Below are 26,119 nucleotides of genomic sequence, written 5' to 3' on the forward strand. Positions count from 1 at the left end.
TCAGGAAGGATATAGGAAAGCACTGGTTTGGTAATAGTCGTGGATAAGTGGAACAAACTCCCGAGTACAGTTATTGAGGGTAAAACGTTGTGTAGTTTTAAAAATAGGTTAGATAAATACATGAGTGGGTGTGGGTTGGACTTGACTAGCTTGTGCTGCTGGGTCTGGTGCCATGCTCCATCCTTAAGTGGAGGTGACCAGACTGGGTGAGTCATTGGGCTAATCTGGGGGGGGGGCATGGACTTGCTCCACATAGGTCAGTAGGCCTGTTGCATTGTTCCTTCTTTCTTATGTTCTTATGAAATGCTCAGCATAGGTAACTGTTTATATGCTTACATATCTTTCAATGTTTCCACCTGTAAATCTGCCATTTGGAAAAAGTACAGAAATTGGTGGGGAAAATCACCTGACCCAGCTTTGGCATTTCCATCGATGGTATAAACATGGCTGATTTAGCTAAAGATACTGTATAACTGCAACTGGACATCACTTTGCTCAAAGTGTCTCAAGGGCCAACCTTGTCTTCCACCTTTTACAAATTACTAGAACATATGGTCAACAGGAGACATGCATGGTACTGTACCTGGAATCCCATAGTTGTATTTATCCCCACACCAGTATAGTTACTACTGAGGCTATCCTGTAGTTGATCCTTTACTTCATCTTAGCACATCTTTTTGCTGAATGGCAGTATATGGTGGCAGTCATTTTCATTCAAGACATGTGATACAGCTTGGTAATACTACTATAATAACTTGTCCTAAGCCATTGGCTTGTGTGGCTTCTGCCCACTTTTTCTTAACATTATGACAGATTGGCTCTTTTGATCCAAGGAGTTGGATCTAACTTGACTGACTCCCATTTTCTAAACAATGTATAACCCTAATGGGTTTACCACTCTCCTCTCCATTTATGAATGTAACTGTAATAATTAATATATATATATATATATATACAGCCTCTTCTCACTTAATGACGGAGTTCCGTTCCTAAGACCACATCGTTAAATGAATTCGTCGCTAAGTGAGGAGCATACTATAATGGTAGTGAGTTTGTCAACCATCTTTGATGTTATAATATCACCTTTGCACCATTTATAGCATTTCTGGTATATTTTTAAATGTTTATACAATAGTGTACTGTATATTGAAATAAACAGAATAGAGGAAATTAGCTCTAATATACACTATTTAGGTATGAATACTGATCAGAGAGCCAGTCTTAAGTCCGAGGCATCGGTAAACGAGTATGTCACTAAGTTAGGAGAGGCTGTACTATATAGAAAGCTGCTAATTATGCAGAACATTTTGGGCAAATTAGGTCAATTTTGTCCTGGGATGTGACCCACACCAGTTGACTAACACCCAGGTACCCATTTTATACTTATGGATGAACATAGGAAACTGGTGTAAGGAAACATGCCCAATGTTTCAACCCTTGCCAAGAATTGAAGCCGGGCTCTCACAGTGTGAAGGTGAGAGCTTTAGCCACCAGGCCACCATAATGTTTATTTTTCAGCTTGATTTTTTTTTAATTAAAATTTGCAAATTTGCTTTCTCACTTACTGTACTGATCATTGCTGAGAACTTTATTCAGGGCATGAGAGATGCCACAGCTAAATTTGCAAGTGTTTGATAAATGCAACCATGGTGTAATTGCACAAAAAGTGTGCAAGAGGAATAACTGGAAAAGTGGACAGATAGATATTTAACTTCTTAACAAACAGAATCCAGAGAATGGTAGTAAACAGAGGGAAGTTAGAGGCTGCCACAGTGAAAAGCTCTGTCCTTCAAGGCACAGTACTTACCCCACTTGTTTTTCATTCTTATATGTGACTTCGAGAAGGATGTAAATCATAGCACTGTAACATCCTTTGTTAAGAGCGGCACCTGTGGAAGATGAAAAAAACCTTTAGGCCACTATAAATCAAGTCTTCCAGTGGGCCTCATACAAGAATAAATTTCAGTTGCTCTGCTGGGGGAAAAAATGGAGGAAATGAAGACTAACAGAATACAGGACAAACACAAACCATTCAATAGAGCGAACATCACATGTGGGAGACTTAGAAGTAATGATGTCAGAAGATGTCACATTCAATTATCATAATGTTGCCATTGCTACCACAAAGAAAATGATTGGTTGGATAATTAGAACTTACAAGACTAAGAGATGCTGAGGCAATAATGATACTCTTAAAGTCACTAGTTCTCTCTTGATTAACCTGGAAAATGTAGAGAGAACTTTCACAGCTTGTGTACACTCAATCAAGCACCTGAACTACTGGAAATACTTTAACTCCTTTCATCTGCATTCTTTGGAATGTAGGCAAGAAAGGTATATAATTTACAACTGGAAAATTCTGGAGGGATTGGTTCCAAACCTGAACACTGAAATCACTCTGTATGGCAACAAGAGATTTAACAGATTGCAGAATACCTCCACTAAAGAGCGGGGATGTGGCCAGCACTCTGACTCTTCATTGCCCTTTCTCCATGCATAAGGGGAATTACCAGCAAATGTCTGGTAATTCCCCCTGAATAAGTTCTTCAGATCAGAGCCTGACTAACCAGGCTGTGGTTCAGATGGACTGTGTGCAACCAACAGTAACAGCTTGGTTGATCAGGCCTTGATCCTTCAGAAGGCATGGTCTGTGACTGGGCTGTGGGGCCATTGACCCCCCTAAGGGTCCTTTAGGTAGACTATTATAAAAATCGGCCTTATTCCTGTAATATTTCTTTTCCAATTTTAAAGGATTGGTCTGAGGCAGCACCCAGATGGAGATGACCCTAGGAATCATTAACAGATACAATAACCAAGCAAATTAACCTCAACTGGCCACAAAATTACTTTACACACTCGGCATAATAGGGTAAGCATTGACTTTATAATGATGCCAAAGAAGTGAAGAAACTTGTCTGATGCAAAGACTAAGCCTATTAGTTAAGTACGTACTGATCTCATACAGGTTCAACTGAGCTGGGAATAGGAGGCAATTAGGTTTGATCTGAGGAATGGAAGGGTAGTTACAATTTCTTGACAAGCAACAAGACATCCCTAGCAGTGCTCCTTCCTTGGATCAAATTTGATTATTTTCAATAATCCAGGGGCAGTATGACCCCTACAGTTTTAGCATTTCCCAGTAGAAATACAGTGGAACCTCTACTTACGAGTGCATCCATGTGCGAGCTTTTCCAGATATGAGCAGCTGCTCGGTCGATTTTTTTCTTCCAGACGCGAGCAAAATTTCCAGATGCGAACGGGTCTCAAGGGACGTCAATTGACACTGGTGAGGGGACTCTTTCTCTTGACCTAGGGAATTGGATCTCAGTTGTTTGTTGGACTATATTATTGAAATGTGGGTAGTGTATGACGAAAAGATGCTTCTTAACATATACCATAAATGAAAGAAATCAGACCATAAATAATGGAGTTCACTTCTCAGTCATTAGCCTCCCCTTAGCGGTATATTTTCGTATGGTTTGTATGGTTGTATTCTCGTTTTATTTGGTCTCATGTGATAGAATGGAAGATATACTACAAAAATAAATATGATTTTAATTGGTTTCACGATGAAAAGTACCTTGAATTGAGCTCAGAATAGCAGAAACGTTCGATTCTTTGGTGACATCAGTGGTAGACATCATGAGGTAGCAGTGTAAGTAAGTAAGTAAGTTTATTCAGGTATACACAAATACAGTGACATAGAATTATCATACATAGCAGCATATGTGTAGAGAATCTAGGATAACCCAAAAAAGTCAGACAGAGTGACTTATTTCCACTGTGGTTCTTTTACCTTATTATTATAATATAAAGGTTATAATATTTTCTTATTATTCTATAATGAAGATAACATCTTATTATCATACTAAAAAGACTATCTACCACATGAGGGTCATTAAGACTATCTACAATATAGGGGTCATTACTAGGAATAAGGTCAAATTTACACGTATGTTAGCTAAAAAATAGAAAATCATTCCCCTCCCTTTCTGTAGCTACATTCATCAGACACCTTTTGGCACTCTTCTTGAACTGGTTCATGCTATGACTGGCTTTGACATGTGTGGGTAGTCTGTTTCAATCCTTTATTGCTGTACAATAAAAGGTGTTTGAAGCCTGGCCAATGACTGTGGGTACTACAAAGTTGTGCTCTCTCCCCCTAGTACTATGATTGCTTTGGTTCCCAACCTTGACAAAACTGACAGCAAGATATTCTGGACACTGTTTGTGAGCAATTTTATAAACAAGATTTAGCTTCAGTTGTTTTACTCTGTCTTCAACATTCAGCATATCCAACTGCTGTAATTCATCCTGGCCTACATGTTCTCTTGGTCCCAGCCCCAGGATGAATCTTACGATTTTGTTCTGGGTGATTTGCAGTCTATCTTTCAGTTTTTTTGTCAAGGCAGAGTACCATGAAGAGCAAGCGTAATCCATATGGCATTGTATAAGGGCTAGACATAGGGTCCTGCGAGCCTCAGTAGGTAGACACTGTGCTTGTCTATACAGGAACTTCAGTCTGGCATTTGCTTTCTTTACTACACTGTTCCCTATCAATTCTCCTGACATGCATGGGTCAAAGGGGATTCCCAGATATTTTACTGATGAAACCAAAGTGATGGGCTCCCCATTACACTGGACATTAAAATTATTTACCCTTCTCATTTTATGTTTCGTGCCAAAGAGAATGGCTTCAGTTTTCCCAAGGTGTTTGTTGTCTACTAACCATTTGCTGCAGGACTCCAGTTCCAGTGTTAAAACATTAGCTACATCTTGTGGGTCTTTACCCGACACTAATAGGGCACTGTCATCTGCATGCAGTAGGAGTTTGCACTTGACACTGATAGGCATGTCATTGACATAACATAAGAATAACAAGGGACCCAGAATACTACCTTGAGGAACTCCACATGCTATCGGCAGGGGTTCTGATTCCGCTTTGTTGATTTTGACAATTTGTCTCCTGTTGCTAAGGTAGGACTTAAACCAGTCTACAGAACCTATACTGATAGCTTGAAGTTTCTTACATAATATATTGTGGTTGACAGTATCGAAGGCCTTTCGCAGGTCTAAGGTTACCATACCTATGAGGTTCCCCTTTGACATTTCACTTCTCAGGCAATCCATCAGATTAATTAGGGAGGTGTCGGTTGAGTAAGATCTTCTAAAGCCCGACTGATAGCTATGGAGAATGTTGTTGTCATTAAGGTACTTAAATACTTGAGAGTACACTGCCCTCTCTAGAATTTTGGATATTATACTGAGTATACTAACAGGCCTATAATTGCTGATATCAGACCTACTATTTTTCTTGAAGATAGGAGTAACTCTGGCTTCCTTGAACCCCTCCGGTATGGTATTAGTGGTGATTGATAGATTTATTATGTGAGCAATAGGGATTGACAGTTCAGAAGCACCATCTTTTAGGAACTTAGACAGGATGTTATCAGGGCCTGTGCTCTTAGTTGGGTTTAACCTGCTTAATTCTTTTTGAATAAAGTCATGAGATACACTTACTAGTTGACAACTGTTTGGGGTTACCCCTTTATTGGTATAGTATGTTTGAAACTTATCAGAGTCTGTGTTAAAGGTATTTGATGCAGCTGGTAGTTTACTTACTAGTGTTGATGCAACAGATGTGTAGTAGGAATTAAAGCAATTTGTCACCTTAGATGTTTCGTGGCATACCTCATTATTGATAGTGAGTACTATGTTAGACCTATCTACTGGCTTATGGCTATACCCCAACTGTTTTAGTTGTAGCCAGAACTTTCTGGGGTTATGCTTATACTCTTCAATTTTTGAGCAATAGTGCTTTGCCTTTGCTCCTTTTATAAGTCTCTGTACTCTGTTCCTCATCCTTTGGAATTCATTTAGTGCTGCAATATCCTGTCTGTTTACTTTAAATCTTTTTAGCAGCTGGTCTCTGAATTTCATATTATCTAATATCTCAGTAGTCATCCAGGGTTCAGTTCTTTGTTTAATCCTAACCTCTTTAACTGGTGCAATATTATCAAGGATGGTACTGGACATTGTTTTGAATTTTTCCCAGGCATCGTTTACGTCCGTGCAACTTGTTATCTCTGTCCAGTCACAATTGTGTAGCCTATTTACCAGTGTTTCTTTACTGTAGTTTCTAGTTGACCTCATTTTTATTGTCCTGTGTAGGACTATCCTATCCCTAGTGATTTTCCGGGTGCAGTAAATGATGAAATGATCACTAAGACCTGTGGTAATGACGCCTGACTGACTAATGTTCTCAGCGCGGTTACAAAGTACAGTGGTCCCTCGTTTTTCGTAATTAATCCGTTCCTGGAGCCATTACTATAAACAAAATTTACGATTTACGAATCAATTTTCCCCATAAGAAATAATGTAAATACAATTAATCCGTTCCTGACACCCAGAAATATTAAAACAAAAAAAATTTTAACCTGAAATATACATGTAGTACATAAACAATACAATGGGAAATGATGAATGAAACATTAACAGCATAACATTTACCTTTATTAGAGATTCTTCTTAGTGTATGGGAGACTGGAGGAGGAGAGAGAGTGGATTGTTTATAGTTTGGAAGGGGAATCCTCTTCCATCAACACCTCAGGTACCATTTGCTTTTCTGGGGTTGCTTCTCTTCTCTGTTTCTTAATGCCACTAGGACCACCTTGAGAGTCACTGGAGTCCTGTCTCACAAAATAACTGTGGAGAGAGCTCTGTTTCTGGCGTCTCTTTAACACTTCCCTAAAATGGCCCAAGACTTTGTCGCTGTACATGTTGCCAATATGGCTTGCGACAACCTTGTTAGGGTTATGTTTCTCCATAAAGCTTTCCATCTTACCCCACATAGTAAAAATCTCTTTAATTTCTGAAGAAGGCACCTTCTTCCATCTCTCTTCCTCCTCCTCTGCAGCAAGATTCTGAGCTGCGAAGTGTTGCTCTTCCTGCTGAAGCTCTTGCAGCTCCTCAGTGGTGAGCTCTTCATTGTGGTCTTCCACCAATTCTTCCACATCCTCCAAACTCACATCCAACCCCATGGAACTCCCCAGTGCCACAATTGATTTTACAACAGACATAGGCTCATTAGGGTCAGTCCCAAATCCTTCAAAATCCCTCTTGTTGACACAATCTGGCCACAATTTTCTCCAGGCAGAGTTCAAAGTTCTGGTAGTCACTCCCTCCCAAGCCATACCTATAAGGGTTATGCAGTGGAGGATGCTGAAGTGTTCTCTCCAAAATTCCCTTAGGGTCAAGTGAGTGTCTGTGGTCACAGTCAAGCACCTGTGAAACATTGCTTTTGTGTAGAGTTTTTTAAAGTTTGCAATAACCTGCTGGTCCATGGGCTGGAGGAGAGGAGTGGTATTCGGGGGCAAGAACTTTACTGTAATGAACCCAAACTCCTCGAAAATTAGGTCATCCAAGTTTGGAGGATGAGCAGGTGCATTGTCCATTACTAGCAGGCACTTGAGATCCAATTTCTTTTCCAGGAGATACTCCTTCACACTAGGGCCAAACACTTCATTGAAAAAAAAACCATACCCCCGGCCGGGATTGAACCCGTGGTCATAGAGTCTCAAAACTCCAGCCCGTCGCGTTAGCCACTAGACCAGCTAGCCACAATAAGATTCATCCAACTAGGTATATTTCTACACCATAGGAAGGTTAGCACAGGCACCACTGTGACCACAAATGCAAGTTTTTACAGACGAATCTCCAGCTAGCGTGGCCGTGACGAACTCTAGCTCAAGTCCCTTCACTGCCGTCAACATGACTCAAGAAATCGTAATGACACAATTGCAAACAAACCAGTGAAGGGACTTGAGCTAGAGTTCGTCACGGCCACGCTAGCTGGAGATTCGACTGTAAAAACTTGCATTTGTGGTCACAGTGGTGCCTGTGCTAACCTTCCTATGGTGTAGAAATATACCTAGTTGGATGAATCTTATTGTGGCTAGCTGGTCTAGTGGCTAACGCGACGGGCTGGAGTTTTGAGACTCTATGACCGCGGGTTCAATCCCGGCTGGGGGTATGGTTTGTTTGCAATCGTGTCATTACGATTTCTTGAGTCACTTCATTGAACCACTCGACGAAAATTTCCCTCGTGACCCATGCCTTACTACAGTGGACCCCCGCATAACGATGGCATCACATAGCGATTATTTCGCATACCGCTTACTTTAATTGCAAAAATTTTGCCTCACATACCGCTTAAAAACCCGCTTACCGATTTTCGTCCGAGACGCGTTTGCAATCGTGTCATTACGATTTCTTGAGTCACTTCATTGAACCACTCGACGCAAAATTTCCGCTCGTGACCCAGCTGCTGCCTTACTATTAGATTTACCAAGAAACAAAACACACACAATCTTGTCTTTACCCAGGTGAACAGGGAAAAATGCCTGGAACTAGTGCTCTCTTCATACTAGTACACTGTGCATGTTTTTCATACTGAACACTCCACTGTATTAGATTTCCAAAACACACACAATTTACTCTTCATAACACTGTTTTTCCTGAACACTCTGGGATTTTCAGAATGGTACACTAGTAATGGCTTCACTTTGAAATCCCCACTAGCATTAGCACAGAACATTAGTGTCAGCCTGTCTTTCATAGGCTTGTGTCCTGGCACTGCCTTTTCCTCTTGTGTAATGAAGGTCCTCTTTGGCATTTTCTTCCAAAAGAGGCCTGTTTCGTCACAATTGAACACTTGTTCAGGTTTCAGTCCTTCAGCCTCTATGTACTCCTGGAACTCATGCACATATTTTTCAGCCGCCTTGTGGTCCGAACTGGCAGCCTCACCATGCCTTACCACTCGTATGCCAGTATGGTTCTTGAATCTCTCAAACCAGCCTTTGCTGGCCTTAAATTCACTCACTTCACCACTATTTGCAGGCAATTTCTTTACCAAATCTTCATGCAACTGCCTAGCCTTTTCACAAATAATCGAAGTCATAAGAGTATCCTGCTAATTGTTTCTCATTTATCCACACCAATAATAACTTCTCAACCTCTTCCAGTACTGGTGATCTCATTTTTGTCAGCATAGTTACTCCCTTCGCAACAACAGCATCCTTTATTTCCTTTTTCTTGGCCACTATGGAACATAAGGTTGTGTAGGGTTTCTTATACATCCTGGACAGTTCGGCCACACTTGTACCACTTTCATATTGTTCAATGATGGTTTTCTTAAATTCAATCGTATTTCTCACCTTCTTTACCACAGGCTTGGCACTAGGAGCTTTCTTTGGAGCCATGGTAGCTTATTTAGTACTTGCAAGCATTAAAATAAATGGATTATGAAATATTTCGCTGGAGCACATGAGGGGACCGTCGCTCACTGGTAAACAATGCCAGACTGGCTGCCGCCCCGGCTCATGCCGTGGGTACGCGTCCCGGACGAACTACGACTCGCGAGTCAACCTATGAAAAGCGAGTCCATGTTTATACGAAAATACCCCTATGATTGGCGAATTTTACGATTGCCGGGAACTACGAAAAGCGGGGGACCACTGTATGTGGTCAATTAGGGTGGCTGAGAACCGTGTGATCCGGGTTGGTGTATTAATTAATCGAGTGTAACTATTTAAACCTAGAATTTGCTCTGGTGGCCTGGTGGTTAACGCTCTCGCTTCACACGGTGAGGGCCTGGGTTCGATTCCCAGCCAGAGTAGAAACATTGGACGTGTTTCTTTCCACCTGTTGTCTATGTTCCCCATCAGTAAAATGGGTACCTGGGTGTTAGTCGACTGGTGTGGGTCGCATCCTGGGACACTGACCTAAGGAGGCCTGGTCACAGACCGGGCCGCGGGGGCGTTGACCCCCCGGAACTCACTCCAGGTAATACCTTTTGCATAGCCCGTTATTTTGCTGTTGAAAACAGATATTGAAGTCGCCCAGTATTATTGTCTCGCAATTGTTTTCAAGTCTGGACAATACTCTGGAAAAGTCTTCTAAGAACTGGTCCTGGGTAGGAGGGCAGTAACTAGTTCCTACTAAGATGGGTTTGGTCTTGGGAAGCAGCACTTCAAACCACAGAATCTCCAGTTTATTGTTATTTAAATCAGGTCTTGGGTTGTAAGCTAAGTCATTTATAATGTAGGAACATATCCACCACCCTTTCTGTTCCTATCTAATCATTTTATATTGTAACCTTCTATTTTGACCTCGTCGTCAGTCACCGTATCATCCAACCAGGATTCAGAGATGGTTATAACTGCCGCCCTAATTTTGTTAGCTAGAATCTTAATCTCTGCCAATTTAGGAAGAAGTGATCTTGCACTGACATGAATAAAGTGAAGGCCTGTTTTCATAAAACAATTATAATCATTGTGGAAAATTGCATTTATCTGAATGTAACTAATTATGTACATAACAGTAAATGATAACAAAGATAATTATTATTTATCAGAGGTACATAGACAAGTAGGAATTTGGGACACCTAGGTCGCAAAAAATATCCCCCTTCGATACCTACCACTGTCATAACCACAAGTTGCTCTGGACCTATTAATTAAATGAAATATACATACACCAGGAATACTGGTAAATATATAAATTTGTGGACTGTATATTAAAAAATGATTATATATAAATTCACATATACATAACAGAAGGAAAATATATCTTAATATCACTCACCAATTTGACTGGATATTAAGTTGTATCATACTCAGAAAAACCTCACTAACTAAATTTATGAAAACACTGGCCAGAATTATACACAAATCTAGAGAGCTTATCTGAGGTTCCTGGAGCTGTCTTGTCCAGTCGTCTGATATCTCAAGTTATGCAGGAATGCATGTCCAACAATTTCGCCTCCTATTTGAGAGGTGTCAGCCCAATTTTAACCTCTAGAGCACGAAAATTCCTTCCCATTGAACTAACGTTGTATCCAATTCAAAACCAAGATGGTGAGTCTCGTCTGTGCAGACGCAGGCTTTCCGTTTTCTATGACATAAATATTATTAAATACAGTATGGCCATCTATTTACATATAAATACTGAATTTCTGGAAAATATATACAGTATTTTCCACAATCATCAATATATGGCAATAGGTCATTTGTATTAAAATTAGGTAAATCAATGTCATCATTGCTAAAGTGCATTTGTTACACACAAAATTAATTCTGGCACCGTTGCTATAATTGTACATACATCCATCATGCACCCACCCCTTACACATTTTACATAAGGTGCCTTTTCTGTTTTTCACGCATACTTTAGTACAGTGTATGCACCAGTTTGGTAGTAGTGTTTGAGATAATAATGGCTGTATTGTCTCACATTGACCTATGTGTGCATTACATATGGAGTTAAGGTTATCATTCCTAGCTACTAGACCGTCATTATCACCGTCATTTATCTGTCTGTTTTGCCTCTGCACAACAGTTTGAGGTCCTGGATTAATTTGGATATCACCACTTAAGAACACTACAATAAGAGCTGTGTGCCACTGTTTTTGTTTGGGTATGCGGTGTTGCCATACCTTGCAGCGATAGTGACATTTATTTTTCTGGTAGGATGGCAACTGTTGGGCTTTTACTGTCCAGGGTGCTGTTACTCCATTCACTTTTTCTAGCTCCCATGACTGATTTCTTTCTTCATGAAATTGAAGAAGAAAGATAAATATAATTATGGCAGCCTGTACCCCCCTAATGCCTGCCATTTTCACTCTTCGCTCTTTTACTCATATACAATAATATTTATTTCTCTTTTCCAGTCACCTAGTACACTTAGTATCTGCTTTAGCAATCACCACTGAATTACTAGTAAATTTTCTTCTTCAAAGCCTTTTCGCTCCTGGAGAGCAAAACGTTGCCACAATAAAATGTCACATTAGTTGCACTTGTGTCCTTTTACTTTACATATTGTTGGTAATTCTACCAACATTATGGCATAGAATTCCCAGGGTTAGCCTCAAACCCTTCAAAATCCCTTTTGTCTACACATTCTGGCCACAGTTTCTTCCAAGCAGAGTTCAAGGTCCTCTTAGTCACTTCCTCCCAAGCCTTACCTATAATGTTTACACAATAGAGGATGCTAAAGTGATCTCTCCAAAACTCTCTTAGAGTCAATTGAGTTTCTGAGGTCACTACAAAGCACCTTTCAAACATAGCTTTTGTGTACAGTTTCTTGAAGTTGGAAATGACCTGCTGGTCCATGGGCTGCAGGAGAGGAGTGGTATTAGGAGACAAAAACTTGACCTTAATGAAGCTCATTTCCGCAGAAAGTCGCTCTGCCACGTCTGAAGGATGACCAGGAACATTGTCTAATACCAGGAGGCACTTAAGGTCTAATTTCTTTTCAATTAGGTAATTTTTCACAGTGGGGGCAAATGCATGGTGTAACCAGTCATAGAAAAAGTCCCTAGTGACCCATGCCTTACTGTTTGCCCTCCACAGCACACACAAATTAGCCTTGAGGACATTTTCCTGAACACTCTGGGAGTTTCAGAGTGATACACCAATAAAGGCTTCACTTTGCAATCACCACTAGCATTGGCACACATCAACAGAGTAAGCCTGCCTTTCATAGGCTTATGTCCTGGGAGTGCCTTTTCCTCTTGAGTAATGTAGGTCCTATTTGACATTTTCTTCCAAAACAGGCCTGTTTCGTCACAATTAAACGCTTGTTCAGGTTTCAGTCCTTCACTGTATGTACTCCTTGAATTCCTTCACATATTTTTCAGCCACTTTGTGGTCCGAACTGGCAGCCTCACCATGCCTTATCACACTATGTATGCCACTACGATTCTTAAATCTCTCAAACGAACCTTTGCTGGCCTTAAATTCACTCACATCATCACTAGTTGCAGGCATTTTTCTAATTAAATCGTCATGCAACTTCCTAGCCTTTTCACATATGATCACTTGAGAGATGCTATCTCCTGCTATCTGTTTTTCGTTTGTCCACACCAATAGCAGTCTCTCAACATCTTCTATTATTTGCGATCTCTGTTTCGAAAACGAAGTTGCACCTTTGGCAAGAACAGCTTCCTTGATTGCCATTTTCTTGCCCACAATAGTAGCGATGGTTGATTGGGGTTGTGTGTACAACCTGGCCAGCTCGGAGACACGCACTCCACTTTCATACTTAGCAATGATCTCTTTCTTCATATCCATAGTAATTCTCACTCTTTTTGCTATAGGGGTGGCACTAGAAGCTTTCTTGGGGCCCATGGTGACTTATTTTGCAGGTGCAATCACTAAAAAGGCTGTGATAATATGAAATGTTCTGATTGTATGCTTGGAAGCGACTGCGGTGGCTGGCTTGTAAACACTGGCACCCACAGAAGAAGTGAGGCGGGCTCAGGCCGCACGTGGACGCATCTCAAGCGAATCACATTGAGCGAGTTTTTTAGCGCTAGCCGAGGCAAAATTTTTATGTTAAAATGTATTGCTGGGCGGATTTAATGTTATGCGATGCATTCGTTAGGCGAGGGTCCACTGTATTTTCATTCTAGAGTACATATATATCAGGTTTCTATGTAATTTATATTTTTTATTATTCCATATTAGATGAACTGTGATAGATAAATAAGCCGCAGAGTTGATGATAGTGAAATATTCAAGGAGTATTTTGTCCTGTCTCCAGACAAACTCTCGTCGGCTGCCGCCACCACCACATACGTGTATATAACGACATTTTATTAATTCTAGAGTATATATCAGGTTTCTATGTTATTTATATTGTTTGTTATGTCATATTAGATGAACTGTGATAGATAAATAAGCCATATAGATCATATCAGCGAAATTATTCAAGAAGTATTTTGTCCTGTCTCCAGACAAACTCTCGTCCACCGCCGACACCGCCCATACTACTACATGAATTACATATTTTATTAATTTTAGAGTACATATCAGGTTTCTATATTATTTATATTGTGTATTATGTCATATTAGAAGAAGTGAGACAGATAAATAAGCCGTAGAGTTGATATTAGCGAAATTATTGATGTACAGAATTCCACTGGAACGGATTAATTGCATTTCAATTAATTTAAATGAGGAAAATTGACTCCGCAAACGAGCAAATCCAGTTGCAAGCAACCTGGAGACCTGGAGAGAGTTCCGGGGGTCAACGCCCCCGCAGCCCGGTCTGTGACCAGGCTTCCTGGTGGATCAGAGCCTGATCAACCAGGTTGTTGCTGCTGGCTGCACGCAAACCAACGTACGAGCCACAGCCCGGCTGGTCAGGAACCGACTTTAGGTGCTTGTCCAGTGCCAGCTTGAAGACTGCCAGGGGTCTGTTGGTAATCCCCCTTATGTATGCTGGGAGGCAGTTGAACAGTCTCGGGCCCCTGACACTTATTGTATGGTCTCTTAACGTGCTAGTGACACCCCTGCTTTTCATTGGGGGGATGTTGCATCGTCTGCCAAGTCTTTTGCTTTCGTAGTGAGTGATTTTCGTGTGCAAGTTCGGTACTAGTCCCTCTAGGATTTTCCAGGTGTATATAATCATGTATCTCTCCCGGTCATAGAACAGATTAAACTCGCAAGCAGAGGTTCCACTGTACGTACAAGTTTGAATTAACCTTTCACCCACATTAACTGAGAACTCTTGCACATCTAAAACAAATTATACTGCCTTGGAGACATGTGGGATTTTAGGGATTTAGCAAAGAACTACAGATTGACAGCACTAACATCCCATATCATAAAAATATTTGAAAGGGTTCTAAGCAGCAAGATTGCCACTCGTCTAGATACCCATCAGTTACACAACCCAGGGCAACATGAGTTTAGAGCAGGTTGCTCCTGCCTGTGTCAACTACTGGACCACTCTGACAAGGTCCTGGATGCTCTAGAAAACAAACAAAATGCAGATGCAGTATGTATACACAGATTTTGCGAAAGCCTTTGACAAGTGTGATCATGGTGTAATAGCACACAAAATGTGCGATAAAGGAATAACAGGAAAAGTTGGTAGATTGATCTATAATTTCCTAACAAACAGAACACACAAATAGCAGTAGTAAACAGAGTACAGTCTGAGGCAGCTACTGTGAAAAGCTCTGTTCCACAAGGCACAGTACTCGGCCCCATCCTGTTCCTCATCCTCATATCTGATATAGACAGGGGTCTAAGCCACAGCACTGTGTTTTCCTTTGCAGATGACACCCGAATTTGCATGACAGTGTCCTCCATCGAAAACACTGCAAGACTCCAGGCGGACATGAACCAAATCTTTAAATGGTCCACAGAAAACAATATGAAGTTCAATGAAGAGAAATTTCAATTACTTCAATATGGAAAACGTGAAGAAATTAAAACTATCAGAGTTTAAAAGAAATTCCAGTCACACAATAGAGCGGAAGACTAATATAAAAGGACCTGGGAGTGATAATGTCAGAGTATCTCACTTTCAAAGCCCACAACATTGTATTAATCACATCCGCTAGAAAAATGATAGGATGGATAATGAGAACCTTCAAAACTTGGGATGCCAAGCCCATGACGACACTTCAGGTCACTTGTTCTCTCTAGGCTGGAATGCTGCTGCACACTAACAGTGCCTTTCAAGGCAGGTGAAATTGTTGACTTAAAAAATGTAAAGAACCTTCATGGCACACATAAGTATGATAACATAGGTAGTAGGTTGGTAGACAGCAACCACCCAGGGAAGTACTACCGTCCTGCCAGATGACTGTGAAACAGAAACCTGTAACTGTTTTGCATGATGGTAGGATTGCTGGTGTCTTTTTCTGTCTCATAAACACGCTAGATAACAGGGATATCTTGCTACTCCAACTTACACTTTGGTCACACTTCACAGACATGCACATGCATATATATATACATACATCTAGGTTTTTCTCCTTTTTCTACATAGCTCTTGTTCTTCTTTATTTCTTCTATTGTCCATGGGGAAGTGGAAAAGAATCTTTCCTCCGTAAGCCATGCGTGTTGTATGAGGCGACTAAAATGCCGGGAGCAATGAGCTAGTAACCCCTTCTCATGTAGACATTTACTAAAAAAGAGAAGAAAAACTTTATAAAACTGGGATGCTTGAATGTGCGTGGATGTAGTGCAGATGACAAGAAACAGATGATTGCTGATGTTATGAATGAAAAGAAGTTGGATGTCCTGGCCCTAAGCGAAAAAAAGCTGAAGGGGGTAGGGGAGTTTCGGTGGGGGGAAATAAATGGGATTAAATCTGGAGTATCTGAGAGAGTTAGAGCAAAGGAAGGGGTAGCAGTAATGTTGAATGATCAGTTATGGAAGGAGAAAAGAGAATATGAATGTGTAAATGCAAGAATTACGTGGATTAAAGTAAAGGTTGGATGCGAGAAGTGGGTCATAATAAGCGTGTATGCACCTGGAGAAGAGAGGAATGCAGAGGAGAGAGAGATTTTCGGAGATGTCAAGTGAATGTATAGGAGCCTTTGAACCAAGCGAGAGAGTAATTGTGGTAGGGGACCTGAATGCTAAAGTAGGAGAAACTTTTAGAGAGGGTGTGGTAGGTAAGTTTGGGGTGCCAGGTGTAAATGATAATGGGAGCCCTTTGATAGAACTTTGTATAGAAAGGGGTTTAGTTATAGGTAATACATATTTTAAGAAAAAGAGGATAAATAAGTATACAAGATATGATGTAGGGCAAAATGACAGTAGTTTGTTGGATTATGTATTGGTAGATAAAAGACTGTTGAGTAGACTTCAGGATGTACATGTTTATAGAGGGGCCACAGATATATCAGAACACTTTCTAGTTGTAGCTACACTGAGAGTAAAAGGTAGATGGGATACAAGGAGAATAGAAGCATCAGGGAAGAGAGAGGTGAAGGTTTATAAACTAAAAGAGGAGGCAGTTAGGGAAAGATATAAACAGGTATTGGAGGATAGATGGGCTAATGAGAGCATAGGCAATGGGGTTGAAGAGGTATGGGGTAGGTTTAAAAATGTAATGTTAGAGTGTTCAGCAGAAGTTTGTGGTTACAGGAAAGTGGGTGCGGGAGGGAAGAGGAGCGATTGGTGGAATGATGTAAAGAGAGTAGTAAGGGAGAAAAAGTTAGCATATGAGAAGTTTTTTACAAAGTAGAAGTGATGCAAAGAGGGAAGAGTATATGGAGAAAAAGAGAGAGGTTAAGAGAGTGGTGAAGCAATGTAAAAAGAGAGCAAATGAGAGAGTGGGTGAGATGTTATGAACAAATTTTGTTGAAAATAAGAAAAAGTTTTGGAGTGAATTAACAAGTTAAGGAAGCCTAGAGAACAAATGGATTTGTCAGTTAAAAACAGGAAAGGAGAGTTATTAAATGGAGAGTTAGAGGTATTGGGAAGATGGAGGGAATATTTTAAGGAACTGTTAAATGTTGATGAAGATAGGGAAGCTGTGATTTCGTGTATAGGGCAAGGAGGAATAACATCTTGTAGGAGTGAGGAAGAGCCAGTTGTGAGTGTGGGGGAAGTTTGTGAGGCAGTAGGTAAAATGAAAGGGGGTAAGGCAGCCGGGATTGATGGGATAAAGATAGAAATGTTAAAAGCAGGTGGGGATATAGTTTTGGAGTGGTTGGTGCAATTATTTAATAAATGTATGGAAGAGGGTAAGGTACCTAGGGATTGGCAGAGAGCATGCATAGTTCCTTTGTATAAAGGCAAAGGGGACAAAAGAGAGTGCAAAAATTATAGGGGGATAAGTCTGTTGAGTATACCTGGTAAAGTGTATGGTAGAGTTATTATTGAGAGAATTAAAAGTAAGACTGAGAATAGGATAGCAGATAAACAAGGAGGCTTTAGGAAAGGTAGGGGGTGTGTGGACCAGGTGTTTACAGTGAAACATATAAGTGAACAGTATTTAGATAAGGCTAAAGAGGTATTTGTGGCATTTATGGATTTGGAAAAGGCATATGACAGGGTGGATAGGGGGGCAATGTGGCAGATGTTGCAGGTGTATGGTGTAGGAGGTAGGTTACTGAAAGCAGTGAAGAGTTTTTACAAGGATAGTGAGGCTCAAGTTAGAGTATGTAGGAAAGAGGGAAATTATTTCCCAGTAAAAGTAGGCCTTAGACAAGGATGTGTGATGTCACCGTGGTTGTTTAATATATTTATAGATGGGGTTGTAAGAGAAGTAAATGCGAGGGTCTTGACAAGAGGTGTGGAGTTAAAAGATAAAGAATCACACATAAAGTGGGAGTTGTCACAGTTGCTCTTTGCTGATGACACTGTGCTCTTGGGAGATTCTGAAGAGAAGTTGCAGAGATTGGTGGATGAATTTGGTAGGGTGTGCAAAAGAAGAAAATTAAAAGTGAATACAGGAAAGAGTAAGGTTATGAGGATAACAAAAATATTAGGTGATGAAAGATTGGATATCAGATTGGAGGGAGAGAGTATGGAGGAGGTGAATGTATTCAGATATTTGGGAGTGGATGTGTCAGCGGATGGGTCTATGAAGGATGAGGTGAATCATAGAATTGATGAGGGGAAAAGGGTGAGTGGTGCACTTAGGAGTCTGTGGAGACAAAGAACTTTGTCCTTGGAGGCAAAGAGGGGAATGTATGAGAGTATAGTTTTACCAACACTCTTATATGGGTGTGAAGCATGGGTGATGAATGTTGCAGCGAGGAGAAGGCTGGAGGCAGTGGAGATGACATGTCTGAGGGCAATGTGTTGTGTGAATATAATGCAGAGAATTCGTAGTTTGGAAGTTAGGAGGAGGTGCGGGATTACCAAAACTGTTGTCCAGAGGGCTGAGGAAGGGTTGTTGAGGTGGTTCAGACATGTAGAGAGAATGGACCAAACAGAATGACTTCAAGAGTGTATCAGTCTGTAGTGGAAGGAAGGCGGGGTAGGGGTCGGCCTAGGAAAGGTTGGAGGGAGGGGGTAAAGGAGGTTTTGTGTGCGAGGGGCTTGGACTTCCAGCAGGCGTGCGTGAGCGTGTTTGATAGGAGTGAATGGAGATGAATGGTTTTTAATACTTGACGTGCTGTTGGAGTGTGAGCAAAGTAACATTTATGAAGGGGTTCAGGGAAACCGGCAGGCCGGACTTGAGTCCTGGAGATGGGAAGTACAGTGCCTGCACTCTGAAGGAGGGGTGTTAATGTTGCAGTTTAAAAACTGTAGTGTAAAGCACCCTTCTGGCAAGACAGTGATGGAGTGAATGATGGTGAAAGTTTTTCTTTTACGGGCCACCCTGCCTTGGTGGGAATCGGCCAGTGTGATAATAATAAAAAAAAAAGTATGATAACACACCTAATATTAATAGAGTAAAATATTGAATATTTGTAATCTGCCACTCTTCACCTGGCTAGACTTAAGTAGTCTTTAACCCTTTGAGGGTTTTGGTCGTACTAGTACGTCTTACGCGTAGGGGTTTTTGACGTACTAGTACTCATAAATTCTAGCGGCCTCAAATCTAGTGGGAGAAAGCTGGTAGGCCTTCATATAAAAGAATGGGTCTATGTGGTCAGTGTGCACAGTCTAAAAAAAATCCTGCAGCACACAGTGCATAATGAGAAAAAAAAAACTTTGACCATTTTTTTTAATAAATCAGCGACTTTGCAGTGTATTTTCGTATGGTATTTATTGTTGTATTCTAGTTTTCTTGGTCTCATTTTATAGAATGGAAGACATATTACAGAAATTGAGATGATTTTGACTGGTTTTACAATGAATGGTGCCTTGAAATTGAGCTCAAAGTAGCAGAAATGTTCGATTTTTACCAAACTTCAAAAGTAAACAAATCGTGCCAAGCGTGCAATACACGTCAACTGGTGAGTCTAATAATCTTTCACAAGTGCACCAATAATATTTATACCATTTTTTACACTAATGCAGTAGTCTGCATAACAGTAAATCTTATATTTTTTGTGAAAATAAAAATTCAAAGTGGAAAGCAAAAGAATATAAGAGGGGCCTTGAGACGTGACTAATGACTAGAGGAAATGTCATTTTAGTGCCAGGAATGTCTTTCTTGTTTATTCTGGACCCTATTCGGAAATTGGCATCTTTTGAAATTTGTGTGAAATTGGCAAAATTGCTAAATTCTGACCACTGTACTGGATAGTTGACTTTCATAAATGGGGGGTTTCTTGCACCCATTCGATAGAAAAAATGGAGTTCTAGCGAAATATTCATGTTTTTTGTCGACTAGTACAGTGAAATTGGCCGAAAATGGGGCTCAAAGTGGGCAAAAACGCCGATGCGTAAACATCGCCGAGACCGCTAACTTTGCGAGAGCATAATTCCGTAAGTTTTCTATCAAATTTCAAACTTTTGGTGTCTTTATGATCGGGAAAATATTCTCTATCTTTTCATAAGAGAAAATAATTTTTTTTTTTTTTTAAATTTGGCCGACCCTGAGAACGAGTTTCGGAGAGGGCCTGTCGACCCTCAAAGGGTTAAGTACAGTGGTCCCTCATTTATCGTTAATCCGTTCCTGGAAGTGCGACGATTATTGAAAAAGATGATTTTCGAATCAATTTTCCCTATAAGAAATAATGTAAATACAATTAATCTGTTCCTGACACCCAGAAGTATTAAAAAAATTTTTTTTTTACATGAAATAGATGTAGTGCATAAACAATACAATGGGACATGATGAATGAAACATTAACAGCATAACACTTACCTTTAATGGCGATTCTTCTTAGTGTGTGGAAGACTGGAGGAGGAGAGACATTGGATTAGTTACTGTTTGGAAGGGGAATCCCCTTCCATCAACACCTCAGGTACCAAGTGCTTTTCTGGGGTTACTTCTCTTCTCTGTTTCTTAATGCCACTAGGACCAGCTTGAGAGTCACCGGAGTCCTGTCTCACAAAAAGTGTCAAGAGAGCTCTGTTTCTGGCGTCTCTTTAAAACTTCCCTAAAATGGGCCAAGACTCTGTCACTATACAAGTTGCCGATATGGCTTGCAACATCCTTCTCAGGGTGATGGTTCTCCATAAATCTTTCCATCCTACCCCACATTTCAAAAATCCTTAATTTCTGAAGAAGGCACCTTCTTCCATCTCTCTTCCTCCTCCTCTGCAGCAAGATTCTGAGCTGCGATCTGTTCCTGTTCCTGCTGAAGCTCTTGCAGCTCCTCAGCTGGCCAATTCGGCCACACATACTCCACTTTCATATTGTTCAATGATGTTTTTCTTAAATTCAATTGTATTTCTCACTTCCTTTACCAAAGGCTTGGCACTAGGAGCTTTCTTTGAAGCCACAGTAGCTTATTTAGCACTTGCAAGCACTAAAATGAATGGAACATTATGAAATATTTCGTATGAACAAGTGAGGGGACCGTCGCTCACTGATAAACAATGGCACACTGGCTGGGAAGGGAGGCCGAGGCGGCTCAGAGCGTGAGTACTCGTCCTGGACGAAGGACGATTAGCGAGTAAACCAACCATTTGCGAGCCAATGTTTGGACGAGAATAATGCAGCGATTTCCGAAAAGGACGACTATTGAGCCGGAGGATTATTGAGGGACCACTGTATCAGGTGAAGTCTGCCCGAAATGCCTCGACATGATAGTGGCTTTCTTTGTATCAATCAAATTATAAAATGTAAACACACATTGCAACCTTAGCAAAGAAATAAAATTTTGATTCTGATTTGATTTGATTTGATAAATTACTGGGAACTGTGGAAGTTCCTTGACCTGTACTCCCTGGAATGCAGGTAGGGGAGATACATGATTACATACACTTGGAAAATCCTAGACAGATTTGCACCCGAAAATCACTGCCTTTGAAACCACAAGACTCAGTACGCAATGCATCATCCCCCCAGTGAAAAGCAGGGGCGCCACTAGTATGATAAGAGACAACACAGTAAGTGTCAGGGGCCCAAGATTGTTCAACTGCTTCCCAGCATACATAAGGGGGGGGGGATTACCAATAGACTTCTGGCTGTCTTCAAGAAGGCTTTGGACAGGCATCCAGTAAGTTTATTCAGGTATACACAAATACAGTTACACAGATTATCATACATAGCAGCATATGTGTAGACACAGCATCAACAACACAGCCACTTGATACTGGAGTTCTGCAGAGAAGTGTCCTCGGTCCCCTGCTCTTCCTCATATACATCAATGATCTTCCAAACGTATCTCAACACCTGAACCCCATTCTCTTTGCTGACGATACGACTTATGTCATCTCTCACCCTAATCTTGCCACCCTCAACACCATTGCTAATGAGGAGCTTATCAAAATATTGACTTGGATGACAGCCAAAAAAATTACGCTTAACACTGACAAAACCTACTACATTATGTTTGGTAGCAGAGCAGCAGATGCGCAAATTAACATTAAGATCGACAACACTCTAATTGCCAGGCATAATGAGGGCAAATTCCTAGGCCTATACCTTGACAACAACCTGAACTTCAGCACCCATATCCAACACATAACCAAAAAAGTATCCAAAACAGGAATGTACCTGTGAACCTCATCCCAATAATTCCCCAAATGGTTCGTACGTTAATTTATGTGCAGCCAACAGTAACAGCCTGGTTGATCAGGCCCTAATCCACCACGAGGCCTGGTCATAGACCAGGCTGCGGGGGCGTTGACCCCAAAACCCACTCCAGGTATTAAAAAAAAATTAAAAATTAAAATTCTTTATTTCTCTGTTGATATTACAATGTGGGGTTTACATATTATAAAATATTATTGCATATTAAAAATTAACAATTAGTTTATCAATTAATGGGAATGGTCTCATCTTGGCATGATACAGTTTCTATTAAAGCTCCTCTAATGGAGTGTCTTAGACAAACTTATGACTAGCTTAAGAATTATGTAGCAAAAGCTATATTCAGAATTTTATGTTGACAGTCATTAGTGTATAGTAGTATAAATTAGGGGGGTCACAGATATCAAATAAGTGTATTTTGTTTTGGATATGTGCAAGCTAAGGTAGTTCTCATGAGGTTAGCTACCGGTGGGGTGTGTTAGGGAGATAAGATGGTTTTTAACGGTGCTTTTGAAAATGGTGGTTGAGTCTGCAGTTTTCGAGTTTTCAGGCAGGGAGTTCCAGATTTTAGGCCCTTTTATGTACATTGAATTTTTGTATAGATTTAGCCGGACACGGGGAATGTCATAGAGATGTTTGTGTCTAGTATTATGCCTACAGGTCCTGTCACAACTATCAAGAAAGTGTATTAATTCAGGGTTAATACTGGAATTTATGGTTCTGTAAATGTAGATTGCAGAGTAATAAGTGTGGATGTTCTGAACAGTAAGTTTAGGTCCTTGAAGAGTGGAGGGGGGAGGGGGGGTGTTGCCTTGCACTGGATTGTTTGATAATTCTTACTGAGGCTTTTTGTTGGATTATTATTAGCTTTAGGTGGGTAATTGTTGTTGATCCCCAAGCACAAATGACATATGTGAGGTACGGATAGATAAGTGAGTAGGGCTGACTGTGGTACGTAGTAATGTATTTTAGAGGATCCCAACAGTTTTGGATGCTTTTTTGTGTTGGATATGGGTACTGAAATTCAGGGTGCTGTCAAGGTGTAGGCCCAGGAATTTGCCCTCATTATGCTTAGAATAGGAGTACTGTCCATCTTAATGTTGAGTTGTGTAACATATGCTCTGTTACCAAACAAAATAAAGGTTTTGTCAGTGTTAAGTGTAAACTTATTGGCATTCATCCAGGTTGATATTTTCAGGAGCTCTTCGTTAACAATGCTGTTGAGTGAGGCAAGATTTGGGTGGGAGATGACATAAGTCGTGTCGTCAGCAAAGAGAACTGGTTTCAGGTGTTGTGATACGTTAAGTAAGTTTATTCAGGTATACACAAATACAGTTACATAGAATTATCATACATAGCAGCATATGTGTAGAGAACCTAGGATAACCCAAAAAAGTCAAACAGAGTGACTTATTTCCATTGGGGTCCTTTATTTCCATTGGAAGATCAATAATGTATAAGAGATATAGGTTGCCATATTGTCTATGGAAAATACTGTATATATTTTCCAGAAATTCAGTATTTATATGTAAATAGATGGCCATACTGTATTTAATAATATTTGTCATAGAAAACGGAAAGCCTGCGTCTGCGCAGACGGGACTCGCCATCTTGGTTTTGAATTGTGTACAACGTTGGTGTGATGAGAAGGAATTTTCATGCTCTAGAGGTTGAAATTGGGCTGACACCTCTCAAATAGGAGGCGAAATTGTTGGACATGCATTCCTGCATAACTTGAGATATCAGACGACTGGACAAGACAGCTCCAGGAACCTCAGATAAGCTCTCTAGATTTGTGTATAATTCTGGCCAGTGTTTTCATAAATTTAGTTAGTGAGGTTTTTCTGAGTATGATACAACTTAATATCCAGTCAAATTGGTGAGTGATATTAAGATATATTTTCCTTCTGTTATGTAATTGTGTTTATATATTATAATCATTTTTTAATATACAGTCCACAAATTTATATATTTACCAGAATTCCTGATGTATAATTCATTTAATTAATAGGTCCAGAGCAACTTGTGGATATGACAGTGGTAGGTATCGAAGGGGGACATTTTTTGCGACCTAAGTGTCCCAAATTCCTACTTGTCTAACTGATAAATAATAATTATCTTTGTTCATTTACTGTTATGTAAATAATTATACATCCAAGTAAATGCAATTTTCCACAATTAATTTGCCCGTTGGTCCTTCTTGAACTGGAAGTAATTAGTGAAGTCATTAATTGGTTAATTACTTAATAATTATATGTGATATGACAGAAGGAGGTGGATGTTAAGTTCACAAATTTATTTAATGTGTAGTGGATTATAATTATTACAATATTAATTTTGATAAGTCAAGTCTGGCTAAGTTTATATTAATTTGTATAATATTAATTTGATAAGACAATTCTGGCCAAGATTTATATCAGTGTATGTGTAATTGATAAGCCAGGTGTTGCTAATTATATTAATGTGTATAATATTAATTTTACTTAATGTGTAGTGGATTATAATTATTACAATATTAATTTGATAAGACAATTCTGGCCAAGATTTATATCAATGTATGTGTAATTGATAAGGCAAGTGTTGCTAATTATATTAATGTGTATAATATTAATTTTGCTATGCCAAATTCTGGCAAGGATTTATATTAATTTGTATATTAATTTTGATAAGCCAAGGCTGGCTAAAGGTTTGTATTAATGTACATTTAAAATTTATATTAAATTTCTTACATTTTCTTAATTGCTAAGCTCATGTAATTGCTAAGCTCTAAGTAGTAGCTAGAATTTATTTAAAGGTAAGTTGTACTATTTACCTTTATAAAGTGCATAATTTAGTACATAATCAGTGTTATTAAGTTGAATTTAATACATTGCATCATGGCTGAAAATGAGGAAATTAATATAGAAGACAAACACATGGAATATAGAGTAAAGAAAGCATCAGTACAGGCTAAAAAAGTTCATGTAACCAAGGCATATAATAAGTGCTTGGAATTAATGAATCAAGAAACTGTGAATACTGATGATTTAAAATTGTATTTAGATGCTTTAGGTAATAGATATGATTCATACAAATTATATTACAACAAATATGAAGGAGATTTGTTAGTAAACTGTGTAGATGAGAGTGAAGTAGATCATATGATTAATCAGTATTATGAATTAGAGGAAAAGATTCTTTCTAGTAAAAGTCAGGCCTTGAATAAATTAAAATGTGTAAACCAGGCAGTTGGTCAGTCTGCTCCAACAAATAATATGTCTTTGCCAAAACTCCCAGAATTGTGTTTACCTGTGTTTAATCCTGGAGAAAATTGGGAGGAATTTTGGTCAATTTTTAAAGCAGCTGTGCATGACAGGAGTGACCTAGCCTGTGTAACTAAATTATTTTACCTCAAAGGACAGGTAAGAGGAGATGCTCACATACTCATACAAGCCTTTCCCAATGTAGATGACTCTTACAAGGAAGCAGTTGACTTGTTGAAAGTCACTTATGGTAATATAGAACAAAGTAGGTTGGATCTAGTGAATATTATTGTTAATTTAAAATCTCCAGATCACACTTACAAAGGTTTACAACAGTTTAGAGTTAAACTTGAGAGCACTCTCAAAACTTGAAGTAATAAATATAATCTGAAGGAATCAGACTGGTTATTAAGTGCCATGGTACAGAATAAATTAAGCTGTAAAACACTTGAATGGTCTCGAATAAA

The 26,119-nt window shown here is 39.7% G+C and overlaps 1 long non-coding RNA gene across 3 annotated transcripts in view; it reads right to left on the reverse strand.

Annotated features, from left to right (window-relative positions):
* Positions 1-26,119, reverse strand: part of LOC128689021 (uncharacterized) — a 238,706-nt gene that overhangs the window by 203,908 nt on the left and 8,679 nt on the right. For 2 of the 3 annotated variants that reach the window (XR_011392287.1, XR_011392286.1), the window contains exons 1-2: positions 3,168-3,308; positions 1,808-1,889 (exon numbers count right to left, since the gene is read on the reverse strand). This is a non-coding gene — a long non-coding RNA (uncharacterized lncRNA). Of the gene's footprint in view, positions 1-1,807; positions 1,890-3,167; positions 3,309-26,119 lie in introns of those variants that run through there. The other variant, XR_011392288.1, reaches the window with a different exon arrangement.

This window comes from Cherax quadricarinatus, chromosome 21, assembly GCF_038502225.1.
Source record: "Cherax quadricarinatus isolate ZL_2023a chromosome 21, ASM3850222v1, whole genome shotgun sequence".
Lineage (NCBI taxonomy): Eukaryota > Metazoa > Arthropoda > Malacostraca > Decapoda > Parastacidae > Cherax > Cherax quadricarinatus.